This window comes from Alexandromys fortis, unplaced genomic scaffold (assembly GCF_014885135.2).
Source record: "Alexandromys fortis isolate MF-2015 unplaced genomic scaffold, M_Fortis_MF-2015_v1.1 scaffold_35, whole genome shotgun sequence".
NCBI classification, from domain to species: domain Eukaryota; kingdom Metazoa; phylum Chordata; class Mammalia; order Rodentia; family Cricetidae; genus Alexandromys; species Alexandromys fortis.
The window spans coordinates 7,519,426-7,538,827 of NW_026067913.1; the positions used below are offsets into that span (position 1 = coordinate 7,519,426).

Below are 19,402 nucleotides of genomic sequence, written 5' to 3' on the forward strand. Positions count from 1 at the left end.
TAAATGTCACATGTTTCGCCTGGCAAAAAGGCAAAATTTATCTGAAACTCACATTTAACTGGGGTGTCCTGAATTCTGTCTCATAATCTTGAAGAGAAAGGGGCCACTGTGTGAGAGCTAAGCAAACACTCGACAGAACATCAGAAACAGAAGACCCAATGGGAAGGGCTTTGTAATGAAATTCAGGTTTGCAGGTGGACGGGCTTACACATAGCCCGTGACTTCAGAAACAAGGCCACAGAACCACGATTAACGACACCACCTCCCCTGCTTTCCCTCATTGCCACTTGTGCCTTCAAGAGAGCCCAGACAGAAATTTGTAAAAGAAAGATGTACTGATTATGGATTGGAATCCCAATCACAGGATGTGTTAGCATAACAATATTTCATTCCACACTTCTCAAATATGCCATAATGTATTCACCCGCAGCAATGAATCCTGCGTTGCGCGAGCGAATTATAAACAAGTGATAGATGCGGGTGCTTGGCTTTCTGAAGAGGCAAAGAGCAGATAATTCAAAAAGAACAGATTTTATTGGAACGTCAATAGCTTTCATGACACAGATACTTAGGCTCCTCGTTTCCAACAGACCCACATAAAAAAAGTGATGAAAAGTTTTGTTTTTTAAGGAAAAGATAATTTGACAGATGGAGTCTTTTTATGGGATCCGTAGAAGTGATAAAATTGAATAAATTACCAAGATTTTTATCTCCATTCCTGTAATTCTCCCCAAAGATTTAGCGATGGCAGATTGAATCAACTAGGAAATAAATTTTCAAGCTTATAATGTGTCTAAAACAGAAATTAAAGACCAACTTCTAGCCTTTTCCAGAGTGCTGCCTCTTTCAGAGACCCGTGAGAGTCCATCAAGTGGACACGCACCCAGTCACCAGGGATGCTGCCCAAGTCCTGCAGGTGGTTCACTGTCTATTACGGTCATTCATGTCCAAGAGTAAAAACAAACGGTTGTGAACTTTAAAAATAGGGCAACTGAAAAACAAAGACAGTCTAGGTGATTTTTATATAATTGATTTATCATGAGGCTGGATTAGATTTCAATTAGATCATCAAATTGGACTTTGGTTAAGAATTTGACTTTTTTGACATCAGAGTCACGTGACCATGTTACACATCAGTGTGTGTGCTGGTGAGAGGAAGGACTAGAGTCAGAGACTCTGCCATAGGCAGGCAGATACTTGGCCAAGACTAGGTGATCAAGATGGGAAACTTCCACAGAGTTGGCTTCTCCCTCAGCCTCAGACTTGAGACAAAAGCCTGGCAGCTTCAAACAAAGGCCTTGTATGTTTTCCCAACAGCAGGCCAGTCGGCCATCCTGTCTTTCTTGAAACCTACCAATCCTAAATGACTGACCCTTCAGAGACTTTATATAGTGCCAGACTTCAAGAAGGGTGCTTAGGCTCCCTAAGACCCAGAGGGCCTTTATCTCTGTGTCTGTGGCATGCATGTGTTTCCTCACCCTTTAAAAAAAAGCCTTTTTTTTTTTTTTTTTTTTTTTTTTTTTAGGACAGGGTTTCTCTGTTTAGTTTTGGTGCCTGTCCTGGAACTAGCGCTTGTAGACCAGGCTGGCCTTGAACTCACAGAGATCCACCTGCCTCTGCCTCCTGAGTGCTGGGATTAAAGGCGTGTGCCACTACCGCCCGGCTAAAACAGCGTCTCCTCTCCTAACTGCTGACTCTGTCTGCTCCTGTTTGCGTTCCTCAGTTCCTCCACCTGTTATCTGTGTGCTCTAGATCTTTCTTTCTTGCGTTTTAATCCTATAACTGACAAAGAAAATGAACGTGTTAAAGACCTGGGATGGTAACACCAGGAGGACCCCTGCTTGGGGGGACAGTGGGCTGTGTTATCGGCAGGGCGTGTGAGCCTGATTTGAAGGGAAGCAGCAACAGAGCAGTCACACTTTCTTCTCGCATGATATCCCACCACGGGCCTGTGCCTCAGTTCATTCCCTGTGGCCACAGCAAAACACTGGAAGCTGGGCATTTTATAAAGGAAAGATTATTTCGCTCACAGTTTTGGAGGCTCAGTGTTGAAGATTGGGGAGCCCCGTTTAGCTTCTGGCGAGGACACCCATTGGCAGCTTGAATCACAATAGCAGGGGTGCATATCAAGGAAGCCCGAGGGATTGAAGGGAAAGGCCTGTGATTTATGCTTGAGGGCTCTAACTCGTGTTCCCAAGAGCAGTGTTAGCCACTTCAAAGGGCATCTTCCTTCATGATCTTTCTCACTATCCATCCCGTCTTCAAGCTTCCCTCACCTCAACACAGCAGCACTGAGAACCAAGCTTCTAGCGTGTGAATCTTTGAGAAGACACCTCAATCAAAGTCGCTTGTTCGGCAGAAATAGGGGTGGGCTAGGGTGGAATATAAAGTTTGCAAAGAACCAGCAGCAGTGTTGGGGGCGGGCGGGGGGAGTTCATCAGATCCTGCACCCGCCTCACAGAGAGATGAGAACCTTGAGACCCAGAGAAGGGAACCGACTTCAAACTGCACTCAGCAGCTGCTTGGCAGAACTGGAGGTTTTTCACATTGATTAGCAGGGAATGAGCAAAGGCTGACATTAAAAGCCATAGAAAACAGAACCTTCGAGGACCGGGCACAGGTCAGCCTGCACTGTTGTTTCTACGCTGGCTTTTATTGTACTCGAGATTCAGATTTATGCCAGGCATTGTGGTGAGAGCCTTTAACCCCAGCACTTGGGAGGCAGAGGCAGATGGATCTCTGTGAGTTTAAAACTGGCCTGGTCTACATAGCGAGTTCCAGGCCAGGCAAGGCTACATAGCAAGGGATTCTGTGTTGAAAAGAAAAGAAAAGAAAAGAAAAGAAAAGAAAAGAAAAGAAAAGAAAAGAAAAGAAAAGAAAGGGGAAAAAAACAAACTTACATTGGCAATGTTTATTCTGCGTGATTTTTCTTTTGTGTTAGATAGTGTTCAATAACCACAGCTTTGTAAGTCTACTTTACTGAAACTGTGCCAATTAATAAGAATCCATGGTGAGCAGGATATAAAAATGAGTTAGCTGTCATGCGGAATGAATGTATTGATTTTCTTAGAATAAAAGAAACCAGCTCTTGTTCCTGCTATGGTTTAGGTTGTCAGGGTCTCCTCTCACTTGCAAACGCTTCCCTTTGTTCATGTGTGCAAACTCTACATAATTGGTGAGAAAATCACGGGATTAAGATTCTCAGTGCTTGGCACTGACTTGTGCGGCCGTGTGTTTGCAGAGGTCCACTTCATCTCTAGATGGCAGAAGATTATGTTGTGATCTTGTTTTGGTTCTTTAGAAGATAAGACTCCTCTGTGTAGCCTTGCCTGACCTGGAACTCAGTATTTAACCCCGACTGGCCTCTGATTTATGACAATCCTCCTGCCTCTACCTTCTAAGATGTCCTGGTTAGTTATGTTAGAGTTTTCTTGGAAAAAGAAACCTCAACTGAGAAAATGCCTCCACCAAACTGTCCATAGGCAGTCTGTGGAGACATTTTCTTGGATTAACGATTGATGTGGGAAGGCCCAGACTACTGGGAGGGATGGCCCTCTGGGAAGGTGGTCCTGGGTGTTATAAGTAAGCAGGCTGAGCAGCCATGGGGAGTTAGTCAGTAAGCAGCGTGATCTCTGTATCAGCTCCTGTTGCTGCCTCGAGTTCCTGTCCTGAGTTTCTGATGGACTGTAGAGGGCAAGCTGAAATAAATCCTTTCTTCCCCAGGTTGCTTTTGGGCATGGTCATAAGCGCTGGGCTGGTAGACCACCACTCCTGACCTTATGGTAATGCTTGTGTAGGGTTTCAGAGCCCTGAGTGAGAACAGCTGAGCAGAGAAGAGACGTCGCTGCAGATAAACAGAAAATCGCAAAGAAATCGCATGTCAATATCTTCCTTTGAGGAATGCAGGAGATCGCTGAATAAATCCTGGTGTTAGAACAAGCATCGCACCTTGCTCAGGGTGGGGTAGCGTGGAGAAACTGTAGCGACTCGGGTTTTCCTCTCCTGCCTTCTGAGCCCAGAGCTCTTTCCTGATGCAGCCCATGTGCCTAAGATCACACTGGGGCTCTCCGGGGACCTCTCAGGCTCTCTGAGCTGCCAGGCGCTGGTTTGTGATAACAGGGGCACTTCCTTTCTTCTCTGGGGGAGCGGAGGAGTGATGCGACCTAAATCCCAGCTCTACCGTGCACTGGTTTTGTGCCTTAGAAGCCACTCGAATTTCCCAATCCTTCATTTTCACAGCTGTGAAACTAGGATGAAAACTATGAATGTATGTATGTATGTATGTATGTATGTATGTATGTATGTGTGTATGTGTGTATGTGTGTGTATATGGATGATATATGTACACATGTGTACAGAGGCATGCACCTGTGGGCATGATGTGGAGACCAGAGCAGGTCATTGTATGCAGCCATGCCTAGATTTTTGATGTGGGGGCTGGGAATAGAACCCAGGTGTTCATGCTTGTGAGAATGCAGCGGTCGGATCAATAAATCACCAGTAATTGATATTTAAACAAATTTAATAACAGGACTCACAAAACCAAGGTTCCAGCGGAGTGGCCAGCGGAAACAGGAGAGCAAGCGGAAGGGCCCGCGCAGCCTCTGCCCGCGCACTATATCAGTAAACATACGCCTGAGGGCAGCCCGCCCCCAAGGGGAGGGCTTATCCCTACATCTCCCTCCTTTTGTCTAAATAAGACAGAACTAACCTAAATACAACTATAAACAATAATAATAAATAATAGATATAACAAACAATATTGAGAACAAAAGTTTTACCAGACATTCTATCTCAAGGAGTCTAAATAATGTAGAGAGTAATTACAATTATATAATCTTCAACTCCATCAAAGATCCGAGAAGGGAATAAATATTACTTAACAAATGAGCGATATCCAAAGCGTGCCATAAATGACAGAGACAACAGACTACCTGGGCAATCACCCAAATTCTCGTTCGCAATGTTGAGTCAACCAACTTTGGCTAAGGCCTAGCATGACTGCTTCCTGAGAGAAGCCATGCTCAGCTCTCCCGGGTAGACCCAAGAGCTCTGCTCTCTGGAGCAGAGACACCACGATGGACTTTGGCTAAAATCTTCCGGGTAAGCGCACCTTGGGATGCTTACACACATCATTAGAAATGGGCTAGTCCAGGTGCGAGAATTAGCCTGTAAGGGCTAGAGTTCAGGCCAAGCAGTTCTTAAATGAATACAGTTTGTGTGTTGTTATTTCGGGCATGAGCTAGCCGGGCGGGCGGCCGGGTGCTGGGGACGCAGCCCTGCCGCTCCAATTTCAACATGAGAATTTTGTTTTTCCCCTAAGCAAAGGTGGTTATCCACCAAGGATCAATATTCTGCATATCTCCCCCATCTTGTAGGACAGGCAGACCCCTTGTGGCTTCCAAATTAGCCAATCCTGTACAGACTGGAAGGCTGCAGCTCAGCTAAGGAGGAACAGCCGCCCTCCTTCTTGTGTCGTCTGGGTGGTAGTGTAGCCTTTTTACAAAAAGAAGTTGCCTTGCCATGTTGTTTTTGCTTTGTTCATATGTTTCTTTGTACAACGTCAAGAATATTCTTTTCCAACAGTAGCTAGTGCTCTTACCCACTGAGTCATTTCACTCGTAATTTCTTAGCTTGCAAGGTTGTTTTGAAGTTAAATGAGATGGTATCTGTGACACCCTTAGTTTCTGGCCTTGGGGAGGTGCTCAGTGCACGTCACCTTTTGCCATCTCTCTCCCCGAGTCCCTCACTTGGCTGCTTCAGCTCCAGTCTACAGCTCTGTCCTGACCTCTTTTTCTTCTTTCTTTTTTCTTCCCACCTCAATGTCAGATCCTAGCTGACTTTCCCCTAGCTCTGGTCTAGGTGATGGTTTTTCAGGGTTCCTAGGCTTGTGACTGTGCATTCATCGTATTTTTATGGCCCTTGACACCATCCCTGCTGCACTCTACCTTCAAGATCCCATTGATAATAATGGATTAAATTTGCCTACAGGGGAGGCTCCCAGATAATTCTGATTCTGACCAATCTAATGCTCGCTCTAGACCACCACTGGCAAGTAGCCATTAGTCTTGCCTGTCTATGAGGATCTTAGAGATCTGTGGCTGTGTACCAGAATATATATAGGGAGAAGAGGTGCCCTTGTTCTAAAAAATTCCTAAGTCAAAGAGGGATCATTGTCAGGTGCATGTAAGCGCTAGGTAGAGACAGGAAACATATTTGTATGCAAACACTATATAGCCATGGCCTTTAATGCAATCAGTGGAGCCAAGAATAAATCATTGGCAGAGTTATCAAACTTAGAAATCACAGCCTGGATCCCTTCCAGGTTTGTCATCCGTGCTCGCTAAACCAATTAAAGGAGCCAAATTAATAGTGAGAAACAGAAAAGTGAGATTTCATTATGGCCACACTAGAAAGATGGGCAAAGAAAATCAGCACCTTCCAGTCCATCTGCGGTGGGGCAGATGAGCGTGAAGGGTTGAGGGTGGGCTTTAAATAGAAGGAAGAAACCCGGGTAACAAAACAGGCCAGCTGTGTCTCCTGCCCACCACTGTCCAAGCTCCTAGTCCGTCCTGCGAGGCCATCTAACAAGCTGTAAGTCTTCTCTCCAGGAGACAATGTCCTTCTCTGGCTGTCCCCAGGGCTTCAACCATTTCCTCTTCCCAGCAGGAGCTTCCTGGGGAAATACTAATTTCTTGGGGTTCATCCTTTCAAGAGTCTGATAGCCAAAGAGAGAGCACAAGCCAGTCTGAGTGAATATTCAGTGCTGCCAGACAGGCCAGCTACTACAGCAGCAGCAGCAGCAAGTGGGAGCAGATAATGGAGAGAGAGAGAGAGAGAGAGAGAGAGAGAGAGAGAGAGAGATAATATGTATAATTGGACTAGAGAAAGGAGAGAGACCCCATGAGGAAAGAGAGACTCCGAAGTGCCAGTATCACAGAGATTCTCAACGTCTTGATAGGCCAGAAAAGTAATAGCTGTCAAGCAGTCCAACCTCAAAGTTACCATCCTGTGTCCAACCAAGCTGTGTGGCACCTCTGTCTGGAAACTCCCAGCAACAGGAACCTCCCCCGTGAACACCGGAGCTCATTTCCACCCTGGACTAGGGACAGTCACTATAATAATGTTTAAAATCTCTGAATGCTTTCATTTCTAGTGCTTGGCTCTTTAACCCTTCCTGATGTGCCCTACCGAGACCCCTGTCCTTTTTTTTTTCTGGATTTGCATCAAGGGCTTCTTTCAACGCCTCTGATACATCATCCAGCACGGTCCAGCCCAGTGCCCTCTGAATACAGAGTTTGTTTCTGCTCTTTGCACGAAATGAAGGTTTCCACCGGAGAGAAGTCTCTTTAGAGGAACTCTCATGGCTGGCCATTGTGGTGGCCCCTTCTTCAAAGAGCACAGTTGGTGCTGCTCAAAGTTTGCGCCTGCATTGGAGAGTCGCCCTGTTTTCATCAGCCCAGTTCCCCCAGTTCTTAGTGAGGGGAGAAGCAAAGCTAGTCAGGGTTGCCCCTGCCTCAGTTCCTCTCCCTAGCTTCTGACCTTGTCTAAAGTTTACCGAGTCCTTCCCTAAGCTCCCAGGTTCTCTCAGAGGAGGTGGGCCACTGGGGGTGGGCTTTGAGGTTTCAAAAGACTCTGGCCACTCCCACATTCCCAGCCACTTTCCTCCCTCTCCCTTCCTGCCTTGTAGTTCTGTTACAAGATGTGAGCTCTCAGATACTGCTCCAGCAGAGTCATCCTGCCTGTTGCCAACCCCCCCCCCCCCCCCGTCATGATGATTATAGACTCGAACCCTCTGAAACCATAGCCCAAATAAACTCTTCATTTTATGTGCTTCCTCGGTCACAGTGTCTTATCGCAGTGAGAGAAAAGTCACTAAGACAGGGCAGTAGGTTTGGTCTTTGTTCACGGTTTCGGTCATCAGTTTCTAAAACCCTGGGAATTTTGTTAGCCATAGAGTGTCTTTTGCCAATCCTCAAAGGTCCCTTGGCTGACACTTGAATTTATGCTAATATGCTGCCTTAGCCTCAGCTGGGTTAGGGCCCGCCTCCAATCTCCAGGAAAGGAGAGGGGCATGATGGAGACCAAGGTCTATAGAAATCCTGGAGACACCTGGCATTCGCCTTTAAACCCAGCAGAGGCAGGTGGAGCTCTGTGAGTTGGAGGCCAGCCTGGTCTACAGAGTGAATTCTAGGACAGTCAGGGTGGTTACACAGAGAAACCCTGTCTCAAAAAAACAAACAAACAAACAAACAAAAAAACAAAAAACAAAAAACCAAACCAAAAAACAACCAAAAACAAAACAAAGCAAACATTCCTGGAGGAGCTCTGCTGGCCCTGAGCACAGAGAACCACTAAGAGGGCTGCCTTGCCCTGTCTCCCTGCAGCTTGGGTGCTCACAAGGGTTTCCCTGAGTCCTCCTGGCCAGTTACCAGGAAAGCGTCACGGGAACCCTGATCAATCTGCTAACCGTGTAGCAACAGCTGAGTTCTTGCAGTCCATGTCTTAAGTAGGGGGTCATCTACAAAGCTCTGTTCTGAAGGACACCAAGGTTCCTTTTAGGGGGAAATAAACCCACGCTGCAACCACAGTGAATGGCGCAGGCATTGATTTCCTGTGCAGCTGTATAACAGTGATGGGAGGCCCCATTTTCAAAGACGTGCAGATAGGGAAGTAGCCATAGACAGTATGTGTCAGACCGCGCCTGATTGGCCCAGTGGCGCTGTTTGTTTCACGGACTGTAGGCACCAGCTTTCATGTTAGAGACCCGCCCCGCGCCCCCCCCCCATCCTAGAATTCTCTCAGATATTTCCTCAGATATTTGCTTGGACAGCCCTGAACAAATGGATTGTTTGAAAATCAGCAGAGAAAAGCCTAAAACTGAGAAAATTATTAGGAAAGAAATTGATTTTTAGCTCTTCCCAGAAAAGTATTCAGATACTTGCAGCTAAGGGGAAACCAGGATTTTGTTGACCTTTGCATTTATGTTAAGGTTGTGTTCTTTTAATTGCTTAGGGTGCACTGACTGTTCTTCCAGAGGACCCGGGTTCAATTCCCGGCACCTACATGGCAGCTCACACCTGTCTGTAACTCCAGTTCCAGGGGATCTGGCATCCTCACACGTGCAGGTAAAATACCAATGCACATAAGATAAAAACAAAGTTTTATTGTTTAGAGAGGGAAGGGAGGAGAGACCGTAACTTCCCATTCCTTCTGGGGAATTCTAGCCTCTGGGCAAAGGTGGCCTTTTCAAGGCAGACTTTGATGATGCTATGGGATTGAGGTGACCCCCACCACCTCCATTCACCTGCCTTCATTCTCTCCACGTTCAACACCTACCCACAGTTTTGTGCTTGTCTGGGGACTTCCTGATATTCTGTCTGTCTTCCTGCAGGCAGCCCAGAAGTACAGGAACCCTGATATCTTCTTGTCTTTGGCTCTGCTGCTGGGTGCCTGACACACTGAGACACCAAGAACTACTTGTGCACTGAATAAGTGGATGGATGAAGGTGTGGTCGGATGCCTCGTTGAAAGCACTCGAGGAAATAAGAGCTAAAGGTGTTGATGCCAGTGCATGAATCGGGAAACAGTAAAGTATACAGTGTTTGCCAGTTTATAGCAAACAGCGGGGTTTTTGTCAGGCTCAGGGCTTGGCAGTAGGGATCCTGTGACTGGCATCTTCCTGCCCCCATAGTCCTGAATGAGACAGAAAGAAGGTCGACCCAGAAAAACAAACCAACAATAAAATGTCAGTTGCCTTTTTTTTTTTTTTTTTTGAAACAGGTCCTCACCGTGTAGCCCAGACTGATCAAACTTTCGATCCTCTGCTTCAGGCTCCGGAGTGCTCAGACCACAAACACTTGGGTTTCTGTAGGGAAGAAACAAGGATGGACACATTGTAGAGGTGGTAAGAGACTGGACTTGGGCAACTATGGGAGACTGGGTCCCGATGAATGAAGAAGACATAGTAACAGCGCCGAGCCTGCGCCACTCATCTTCCCGAGCTAAGTTTCATTTTATTTTCCTCTGAGTGTGTTCACGCGCATACATGCACAAGTGTTCATATCCGTGTTCATGTGTGCATGCACAGGTAAGCATGTGTGTCTATGGTATTCAGAGATCAACTTCGGATCTTTTTCAAAAAATGTCTTTTTCAGTTGATTCTCCGCCTTGTATTTGGAAACAGAGTCTCTCACTGAACCCAGAGCTAGACAGGCCAGCCAGAAACCCTGCAGGACCTTTTATCTGTCTCCCCAGTGCGGGGATTATACACTCATGCCTGCCTGGTTTTCTGTGTAGGTGCGGGGGTTCAGATCTGAGACCTTCATGCTTGTGGTCAATGTATGACATCTTCTCAGCCCATGTTAGGGCTTTTTGTGGCCGTAGCCCAGGTGAATCTCACGCACACTTTTTGTCAAGGGTTGGCAATTTCAGGAAACGCCCACAAAAAGAGGGCGACTCCATCCGACCTATTCCTTGGGAAGCAGACCGGGGCTTCTGTGATTGCGCAGCCATGGAGGTGGTCCCGGCGTGGAAGCTGGGAGGTCTGAGGAGTCTGTGGTCCTCACTGTGGGAAGTGGTGATGGATGTGGATTGGCAAAGGCAGTGGAGACTGGGAGAGGAGAGGAGCTGGAGGTGCCCTGGCAGTGTTTGCTGGCAGACTCCCTGTGACCTGGAAGGACGTTCGGGCATATCAGTTGGTGTTTAGCTAAGGTAGTAGAACACATAGAAGGTATTTCCACAAGGAAACAGTCATAAATATGTTGGACAACTGTAGGATCCTGAGGGCCCAGGTAACCTAGGAAAAAACATCTTCAGAAAGTCACTGAGACTTCCTGTGAAGGAAAAAATGGAAGGCATGATATGCTCAGTACCCAGGAGTGGCTGGCCCCTGACTACCAGGGAAGCCACCTGCACAGTTGGGAGCTAGCCGTGGGGTCCTTGAAACTGCTAAAAAGCCGTGGGAACCCCACTACTGCTAGTGTCCCCTACCCTACCTAGCCACTTGCAGGAGTTTAAGATAAGGGCGAAACTGCTTCCTCATTTTGTGCGGATTCCCTGCCATGGGCAGGCAGCCAGATGGCTGGCAAAGGCCTCTGGGAAATGCAGTTTGCAGGACTTAAGGCCCCTCCAAGACAGCAGTGCCGTCAGACACTTCTAGTGCCAAGAAGCCAAGGGCCAGCACAGGAGAATAGAGACTTGTTTTTAAGCAGGGCAAAGAAAAGCGTATCCTTAATTGTATTTCTTTCTAAAACTGTAACACAAGCCCATTAAGGAGAAACAACTGAATGTAAGTCTCACCCCACACCCCTGCTTCTCCAAGGTCCTCAATTATCATCTAGACTGTTCTCTCTCTCTCTCTCTCTTTCTCTCCCCCCTCCCTCCCTTCCTCCTTCCCTCCCTCCCTCTCTCTCTCCCTCCCTCTCTCTTTCTCTCTCCCTTACCTGCTATTCTGTTTTGTAGTTTAGTATACTAAATGCATGCCATACGGGCAGTGGTGGCGCACGCCTTTAATCCCAGCACTCGGGAGGCAGAGGCAGGCGGATCTCTGTGAGTTCGAGACCAGCCTGGTCTACAAGAGCTAGTTCCAGGACAGGCTCCAAAACCACAGAGAAACCCTGTCTCGAAAAACCAAAAAAAAAAAAAAAGGGAAAAAAAAATAAATGCATGCCATAAACCACTGGACAGCCATTTCCTTCCTTCTGTCTCCCAGTGTTGAGAATTATGCACTACCATATTTTCTAACTGTAAATATTTTTTTAAAAAAGAGAAGAATTACTGCCTAAAAATAAACTGCAATTCAAGAAAACAACTCATACAGAATACAGTCAGAATGCAACCTCTTATTGGACTAGTATTTAGTATTTCCTTAGGTAGAATTAGAAAATGAATTGTTTTAAACACACAGGAAAGACAGGACTTGACTGTTCTCTTCATTTTCTCAGCTGTGAAGAAGCACTCCCAGGCATAGTTAAGCAGGGTGCAGGCCGGGAGGAGCTCTGCTCTTGGCCTGCCTTAGGCCCACCCCATCCTTGCATTAGATCCACCTCTGATGTCAGTCTGTCTGGCCTCTCCTGAGTCACACTTCTGCAGAGTATTCGAGGCAGAGACTCAAGCGCTGGGCTTCAAGAATACTTGTTTAGTCAGGCATGGCAGCATACACTTAAACTCAGCACTTGGGAAGCAGAAGCAGACAGATTTCTCAGAGTTCAAGGTCAGCCTGGTCTACACAAGTGAGTTCCAAGCCAGTCAGGGATACACAGTGAGACCTTGTCTCAATTAAATTAAATTTACTTATTAAAAAATAAAATAAAAATAGATACATTTGCATATATTTATTCAAGACTGGGTTCTGCCAAATAGTCCTGGCTGACCTAGAACTTGCTACGTGGACCAGTTTACAGAGCTCCTCATGTTCTGTCTCCCAAGTACTGGGATTAAAAGCATGCACCACTACACCCTCACTTTAAATAGATACTGTCTCTTAGGATTACAGGGTGGCTGTATTTCTCAGTATCTGTCAGGATGATCTTGAAGGCTGGTCACTAAGAATTGTGACATACGTTGACTTAAAGAATGAGGAAACATATTATCTCCCATAAGCAGGAGTCCCAAGGTAGAAGAGGCTCTAAGTACTGAGGGATGAGCAACTCGGAGACGTCCCTAAAGTCCCTGTGTTCCTCAGTGCTCTGCTTTGCCCTATGTGGGCTCCGTCCTGAGACTAGACTCCTCTGTGGTACCCAGCTGGCTGCTACAGGGTTGCATCCCCTTTTCCTGGACAGCAGAAAAGGAAAGATGGCTTCTCTAATGTAAATCTGCTCAAGCAGGCTTGTTCTTGCTCCCACAAGAAAACTTTACGATTTGCTTATTTTTATTATGTTTACGTAATGATCTACTATATAACATCATTTATTTAAACTTTTAACAAGCTGCCCATACCCAGCCTGGGGTGGGGCCTCAGTGTAGGGCATTTTTCTCAAAGCTCTTAGGAATTTCTGCCGAGTCACAGGATTTGGTTGGTGCAGTGTAGACCAGTAAGGTTCCCTCATTGGGGTAATGGTGTTCTGATTGGATGGGGACAGTGGCTTTTAATGCAACACTGAAGACCGGCAGAAGCAGCTTCTGGGACCTGATCAGAGGTTCATCTGCTGAAGCCCCAGGGATGGGGACCAGCACGGACACCATTTGAACAAGTCTGTCAAGGACTCTGATGGATGCTCACGTTTGAGACTCTCTGTCTCAGAGCATGCAATGCTTTCTATGCAGCAAGGCAAAGACAATAATAACAGGTCAAATAAGGCAAGGCTCTGGTAGGACAGCAAAGCCGAGGGCTGCTGGGCCTGGCATGCTGCTCCCACTGCCAGGAAAGGAGAAAAAAAGATGGCAGAGTCAGCTACCTGAGATCCCTGGATGTGTGGAGGAGAGCTTCCAACCATCCCCCTCACTCCCAGCCATGCAAAGGAGCACACAGAAAGGAGACAGGCGTGTCTGGTGGCTTTCGATGGCTCTCCACCCCAGAGGTCTTCAATTGGTTTATCCAGGAGCTCCAGGTTCAGGGACATGTGGGGCATCTTTCCACGATGTCAACAGGATTCTGGGAAAGACAACTTGTCACTGCATGAAAGTAAAGAAAACCTGAGTAAAATCAGGGCTTCAGTTATTAAAAATATATCAGAGCCATTTGGAAGTCACCCCCAACTCTACCAAACAATACAAGATGCTAACAGTGGGGGAATAGCCTGTGAAGTGTTTGGAGACTCTGCATAAGTCTTCACAGCTTCTCTGTGCAGCTATGATCATTTTAGGATACGTTTATTTTTTAAAAAATATACGGCATGGTGTAAAATCCTAATGAATAGAAACACTTTTTGGAAAACCCATTGTGATATTAAGCAAAAAGGCTCTTAAAATACTGTCTTAAAAGTTGACACAGCTGTATCTTTGCGACCAATGCAAAAGCATTTTAGACACTTAAAGCCTAAACCAGAGGACACTGGGAAATATTAACGAGTGTTTTTAATGTCACGTTTCCCAGAACCAGAACCTGACAGGAAAACCACGGCACAGACGCGACGGACGGAGATGTGCCCGTGTGCTGAGAAGTAACTAAGGATGGACACAAGGCCACTGTCCCAGCTCTCCAGCACGACATGGGAAAGACCAGGAGGGCTCACGTCCACAGGGAAAACGATGTAATCAAACACTTCCTCCTAATTTATGCCCATGGGCTTACAACCATAAATTCACTTTGGTCTTGTTTCACTAGCCGCCTTGAGATGAACTCACTTCCCGAGTTCTCTGAATGCACCCTCCGTAGCTCATGGCTAGGGATTGTTCTCAACGGGCCAATACATCACTGCAATTTATGTGTTGCATCCTGGAACTATAATTAGGATGGAGCAAGAAGCAGACTCTAATTTGCAGTTTGAAAAGTGACTGGCATCTAAACAGCGTATGGCATATTTGGCTTATATCCCATTGGCAAAAGGTATCAGTAAGGAAGCAAAAGTTTACACACTTAAGTGTCCCAACTAAGAACAGTAGAAAAAAAAAAGTGCTCAAGAGTAAGGGATTGCTATACCCGGCACATAGCCAAACATTTCCCGTAGCCTCAGCGTACTGGAAGACCCCACATTGTATGTTCAATGTGAACTTCAGCAAATTATTTACCATCCCCATGTCCCACTTTTTTTATATATAGTCACAAAAATAGTCACTCATAGCTTTTTATAGGCACTCATAATAGAAGGTAAGTCCTAGTGTTATAAAGGTTAACTGAAGTAGTGGTTGTAAAGTCTATGACACCATACCAAATGATAGGAGAGTATTTTAGGCAGTAGGTATCATTTGTATATTCATTCAGTATAAATCTGTTAAGTCATTCAGTATAAAGCCATTCGATATAATGGAAAATCTCAATGACAAATCTCTCTCTCTCTCTCTCTCTCTCTCTCTCTCTCTCTCTCACACACACACACACACACACACACACACACACACACACACGATATCCAGACACCTACTAGGATGGAAGGAAACGCAGACAGCAGGAGTTTGACGGAAAATGATAAATTACACAAGAATTAAACAAGAATTTGAGGGGCTGCAGTGACAGGCCAGCAGTTAAGAGCAAGGATGAACCAAAAGACCCAGCCCATCACTCACACAGGGGCTCACAACCATCTGGAACTCTAGTTCCAAGAGCTCCAACTCCCTCTTCTGACCTCTGTGGGCCACAGAAGCATACATACATGTTGTACAGAAATACAGGCAGGCCAAACCCTCCTACATATAAAATAAAAAAGAATTTGAGGTAAAGATGATGGCAAGTACCTTTAATTCCAGCACTCAAGAGGCAGACAGATCTCTGTGGGTTTGCGAATAGCCTGGTCTTCTAATGAGTTCCAAAACCAGTCAGGGCTATAAAGTGAGACCTTTCCTTGAAAAAAAAAAAAAATGGATAGACTCCTTCCACATTAATGGTGGGTATAGAGGTATATTATTTGTCTTTTAGTAAATAAAGCTTGCCTGAAGATCAGGGAACAAAGCAGCCATACTAGTCAGCCGTACAGGTAAGGGAGTGGTGGTACACACCTTTAATCCCAGTACTCGGAAGACAGAGGCAGAAGGATCTCTGTGAGTTCAAGGCTACCCTGGGCCACACAAGATTGAATCTGTCTAAAGGAGAGACAAAGTTCACAGAAAGGTGATCCCAGCACTTGGGATCACATGCTTTTAATCCCGGCACTAGGCAGATGGAGACAGGAGCAATATGGCTGGGCGGAGAGAGGAATATAAGGGAGAGACACAGGAACTCAGTGGAGTGTGGAGTCTTCACAATTCATTGAGATAGGATCTTTTTAGTCTTAGGTAGCGGTGAGAGCCAATGGCTGGCTGCTTTGCTTTTCTGATCTTCAGCTGGAGCCCCCAAATCTGTCTCTGGGCTTTTATTATTCATGCTACAAGTGGGAGTGCAAAAAAAGGAAGTGGTAGGAAATAGTTTGGTGGCTTTTCAAAGTGTGACTCCAAAATTTCACTCCTAGGTACATACCTTTATCCCCGAAATTGAAAATGGATACCCAAATTCTTAGATACATGTTCACAAAAGTTCTGCTAATAACAGCTCGAAGGTGGAAAGAACCCAGATACCATTGTGCTGGCTTGTCCTAGATCAGCTTGACACTCAAAGAGTTGTCTGAAAAGGGGAACCTCAGTCGAGAAAATGTCAGCATAACATCAGGCTTTGGTCATTTTCTTAATTAGTGATTGATGTGAGAAGGCCCAGCCCCCTGTGGATGGTGTCCTCCTTGGCTGGTGGTCCTGAGCTACAGAAGAAAGCAGACTGAGCAAGCCAGGGGAAGCAGCACTGATGAAATATGAGCGGCGGCGGGGCTGCGTCCCCAACACCCCGGCCGCTTGGCTAGCTCAGGCCCGAAATAACAACACACAAACTGTATTCATTTAAAGAACTGCTTGGCCCATGAACTCTAGCCCTTACAGGCTAATTCTCGCACCTGGACTAGCCCATTTCTAATGATGTGTGTAAGCACCCCAAGGTGCGCTTACCGGGAAGATTCTAGCCTATGTCCATTCTGGGTTCGGAGCTGAGAGGAGCTTCATTGCATACATCTGCCAGGGACAGCAGAGCATGGGGTCTCTCCAGGAGCAGAGCAGAGTCTGACCTCACTTCCTCTTCCGCCCAGCATCCTATCCTGTTTATTCCGCCCACCTATCTTTTAACCTATCAGGGCCAGCAGTTTCTTTATTGCTCAGCCAATGAAATCAACAGATTGATATGACACTCCCACATCACAGCACCCCTCCATGGCCTCTGCATCATCTCCTGCCTCTAGGTTCCTGCCCTGTTTGATGTGGAAGTGCAAGCCAAATAAACCCTGTCCCCTCCAACTTGCTTCCTGGTACCCATTAACTGTTAAGTAGACATATTATGGTATACCCACAATGAATTATTATTTAGCCATAAAAAATGAAGCTTTGATAAGTGATACAATGTGGGTAAACCTGAAAAACAGCTTCAAGTGACATGAAAGAAGCCAGCTGGAAGAAGTCTCATATAGTATGATCCACTTACGGGACGTGTCTGGTATAAGCAACTCTATGGAAACAGAAGCAGATCAGTGGTTTCCAGGGACTGGTGAAAGGTGGGAATAGAAAATTACTGCTCAAGGAGTCTAGAATTTCCTTTTGGGGCTGCGCAAACGTTTTTGTCTTAGAGAGAGGTGGTGGCTGGAACACACTGTGGTTGTACTAAATACCCCTGAAATGTTCACTTTTGTGTGTTTTATTAACTAACCCCTCCACAAGGACTGTAGGTTTTCAGGCCTTTAAATCCCCTTCTGTCAGCCTCGGGAACATGGGTGCTGTGGAGTAATCCTTTTGTACATTGTGAAGATGTGCTGCTTTCATGGTTAATAAAGAGCTGACTGGCTAATAGCTAGGCAGAAAGAGGTTAGGAATGAGAGTCAAACAAGAGAATGCTGGGAAGAAGGAGGGTGGAGTTGCCAGCCAGATACTGAGGAAGTAGGAGATAAATATGCCATGCTGAAAAAAAAAGGTATCACCATGTGGTAGAGTGTAGATTTTAAAAAATAGGTTAATTTAAGATGTAAGAGCTAGTTAGTAATAAGCCTGAGCTATTGGCTGAGCATTTATAATTAATAAAAAGTCTCCAGTGGGTTACTGGGGAGCCAGAGGTCTTGATGAAAAACTGCCTACTTATGAATGGGTTGGACCTAAATGGAACCATAGGTTAGAAGAATGTTGGCCAGTTTCCAAGAACTATCTGCTACTCTGACCCTTCTTCAGAGCTATCTACTCTGAGGTCTACTATAGTCTCTATGTTGCAAAAGCCCCAAGGCACTCCCTACCTCACCTGGCTAGCCACAGTGTTTCTGCAGAAGGGCATACCCGGGTTCAGAGTGGCTCCTAGAGACAGGGGATTCAGATAACAGTGGGGAGATGGCCCTTCCTTCTCTTTGGAAGTCATTTCCATCCTGCTCCCAATGGAGATAAATAACCCTCCAGCCTTCTCTTTATTTGCCAATACTGGGACAAGACAGGGCCAGCTGGCGAGACTAACATGTTACAGAAGTTCTCACTGTCCCCCTCCAGTGGCCACAAAGGTCTTGTTCTTGACACTCCATCCCAGGGAATACCCTGGGAGGCTCCTCAATCCCTCTTGCAAAAGGATCTGTCCTGCTGGCTCCCTGTCTAAAATCTCAAGTGGAGGTTGCAGGGCTGGCCCAGGTTCCCGGTTTCAAGAACTATTTTCCAACCATCTATCATGTGCTGGCATCTGTGTTTCAAGGACGTGGGCTCCTATCACCCTGTGCTGCTGGGGGCTTTCTGTTGACAACTTCTTGAGCTCAGGCCAATTTGGACCTTTATGCAAAAGAAGGACACCTCCTGCAGGACAGACATATCCAAGAGGCCATCCAGGCACTCCCAGGGCCCGTTCTCCATAGAGCTAGCTAGGTTCCATGAAACCTGCTTCACCCTCCACCATAGCCTGCCACTCCCCAGGGGCCTGCTTGCCCTCACCTGCCCCAGGCTTCTTCCAGCCCATCAACACTCTTTCTTTTTTTTTTTTTTTTTTTTCTTTTTTTTTTATGTTATAACTGGATCAACACTCTTTCTTATCCTGCCTCTCTTTCTTGGTATGAACTGCACCCTGCTTCTGCCCTTGGAAGAGGAGAGGGGCTATTGGGAAGAGGTTGAAAGTGAAAAGGCTGTAGGGACTTTATGTCCAAAATAATGAAGCCCGAAAGACTGGGGCAGTTTTTCATTCAACTTAAATGAAAATCCAAATGTACAAAGATGTGAAATTCAGAAAATGGAAAAAATGGCTTTGCATGTCAGCTTCAATACTTCCCTCCCCCCCCATTCTTCCCTTTCCTTCCCTCCATCTCCCCCCCACCCCTTCTGATCTCTAGTGTTTGGAAGGAAAGGGCATCAGAGAGCATACAGCCGCCAGTTTATCGGTAGATATTTAAGTCTCTTAGGTAGGGTCTTGCACTCCCTCGCGAGTGCAGTTACTTGTGGCAAAAGTCAGAGAGACCTGGAAGGCAGTGTATCTCTTGGGGAGCATGTGAGTGGTTTGAGGCAGACTTGCAGAGCCTTTTAGTAAGGAGCTTGGGTAGTAAGTGGGGCATGAACAGCTCCTGCAGGGCAAAATACAAACATTTGCAGGGTTTGGCAACGCCCCTCCTTCCCATAAAGCCTCCCCTCAGTTATGCACACCAGCCTGGCATGTGGGGGGTGCCAAGGGGAATATTTGTTAATGTATCAGTTTCAGTTAAAACTGAATTCATCTTACACCCTCAGGGGCTGGAACTGCCAGACCCGAGTCAAACAGAAGAGGGAAAGGGAGGACGAAAAGACA

At 46.2% G+C, this 19,402-nt stretch overlaps 1 long non-coding RNA gene across 2 annotated transcripts in view; it reads left to right on the top strand.

The window, feature by feature from the left end:
• The window catches only part of LOC126499536 (uncharacterized), a 315,160-nt gene extending 299,387 nt beyond the window's left edge, over positions 1–15,773 (top strand). Inside the window, exons 3-6 of one of the 2 annotated variants that reach the window (XR_007591101.1) lie at positions 9,016–9,128; positions 9,395–9,558; positions 9,834–9,907; positions 14,036–15,773. This is a non-coding gene — a long non-coding RNA (uncharacterized lncRNA). Of the gene's footprint in view, positions 1–9,015; positions 9,129–9,394; positions 9,559–9,833; positions 10,830–14,035 lie in introns of those variants that run through there. The other variant, XR_007591100.1, reaches the window with a different exon arrangement.
• The last annotated feature ends 3,629 nt before the right edge of the window (positions 15,774–19,402 follow it).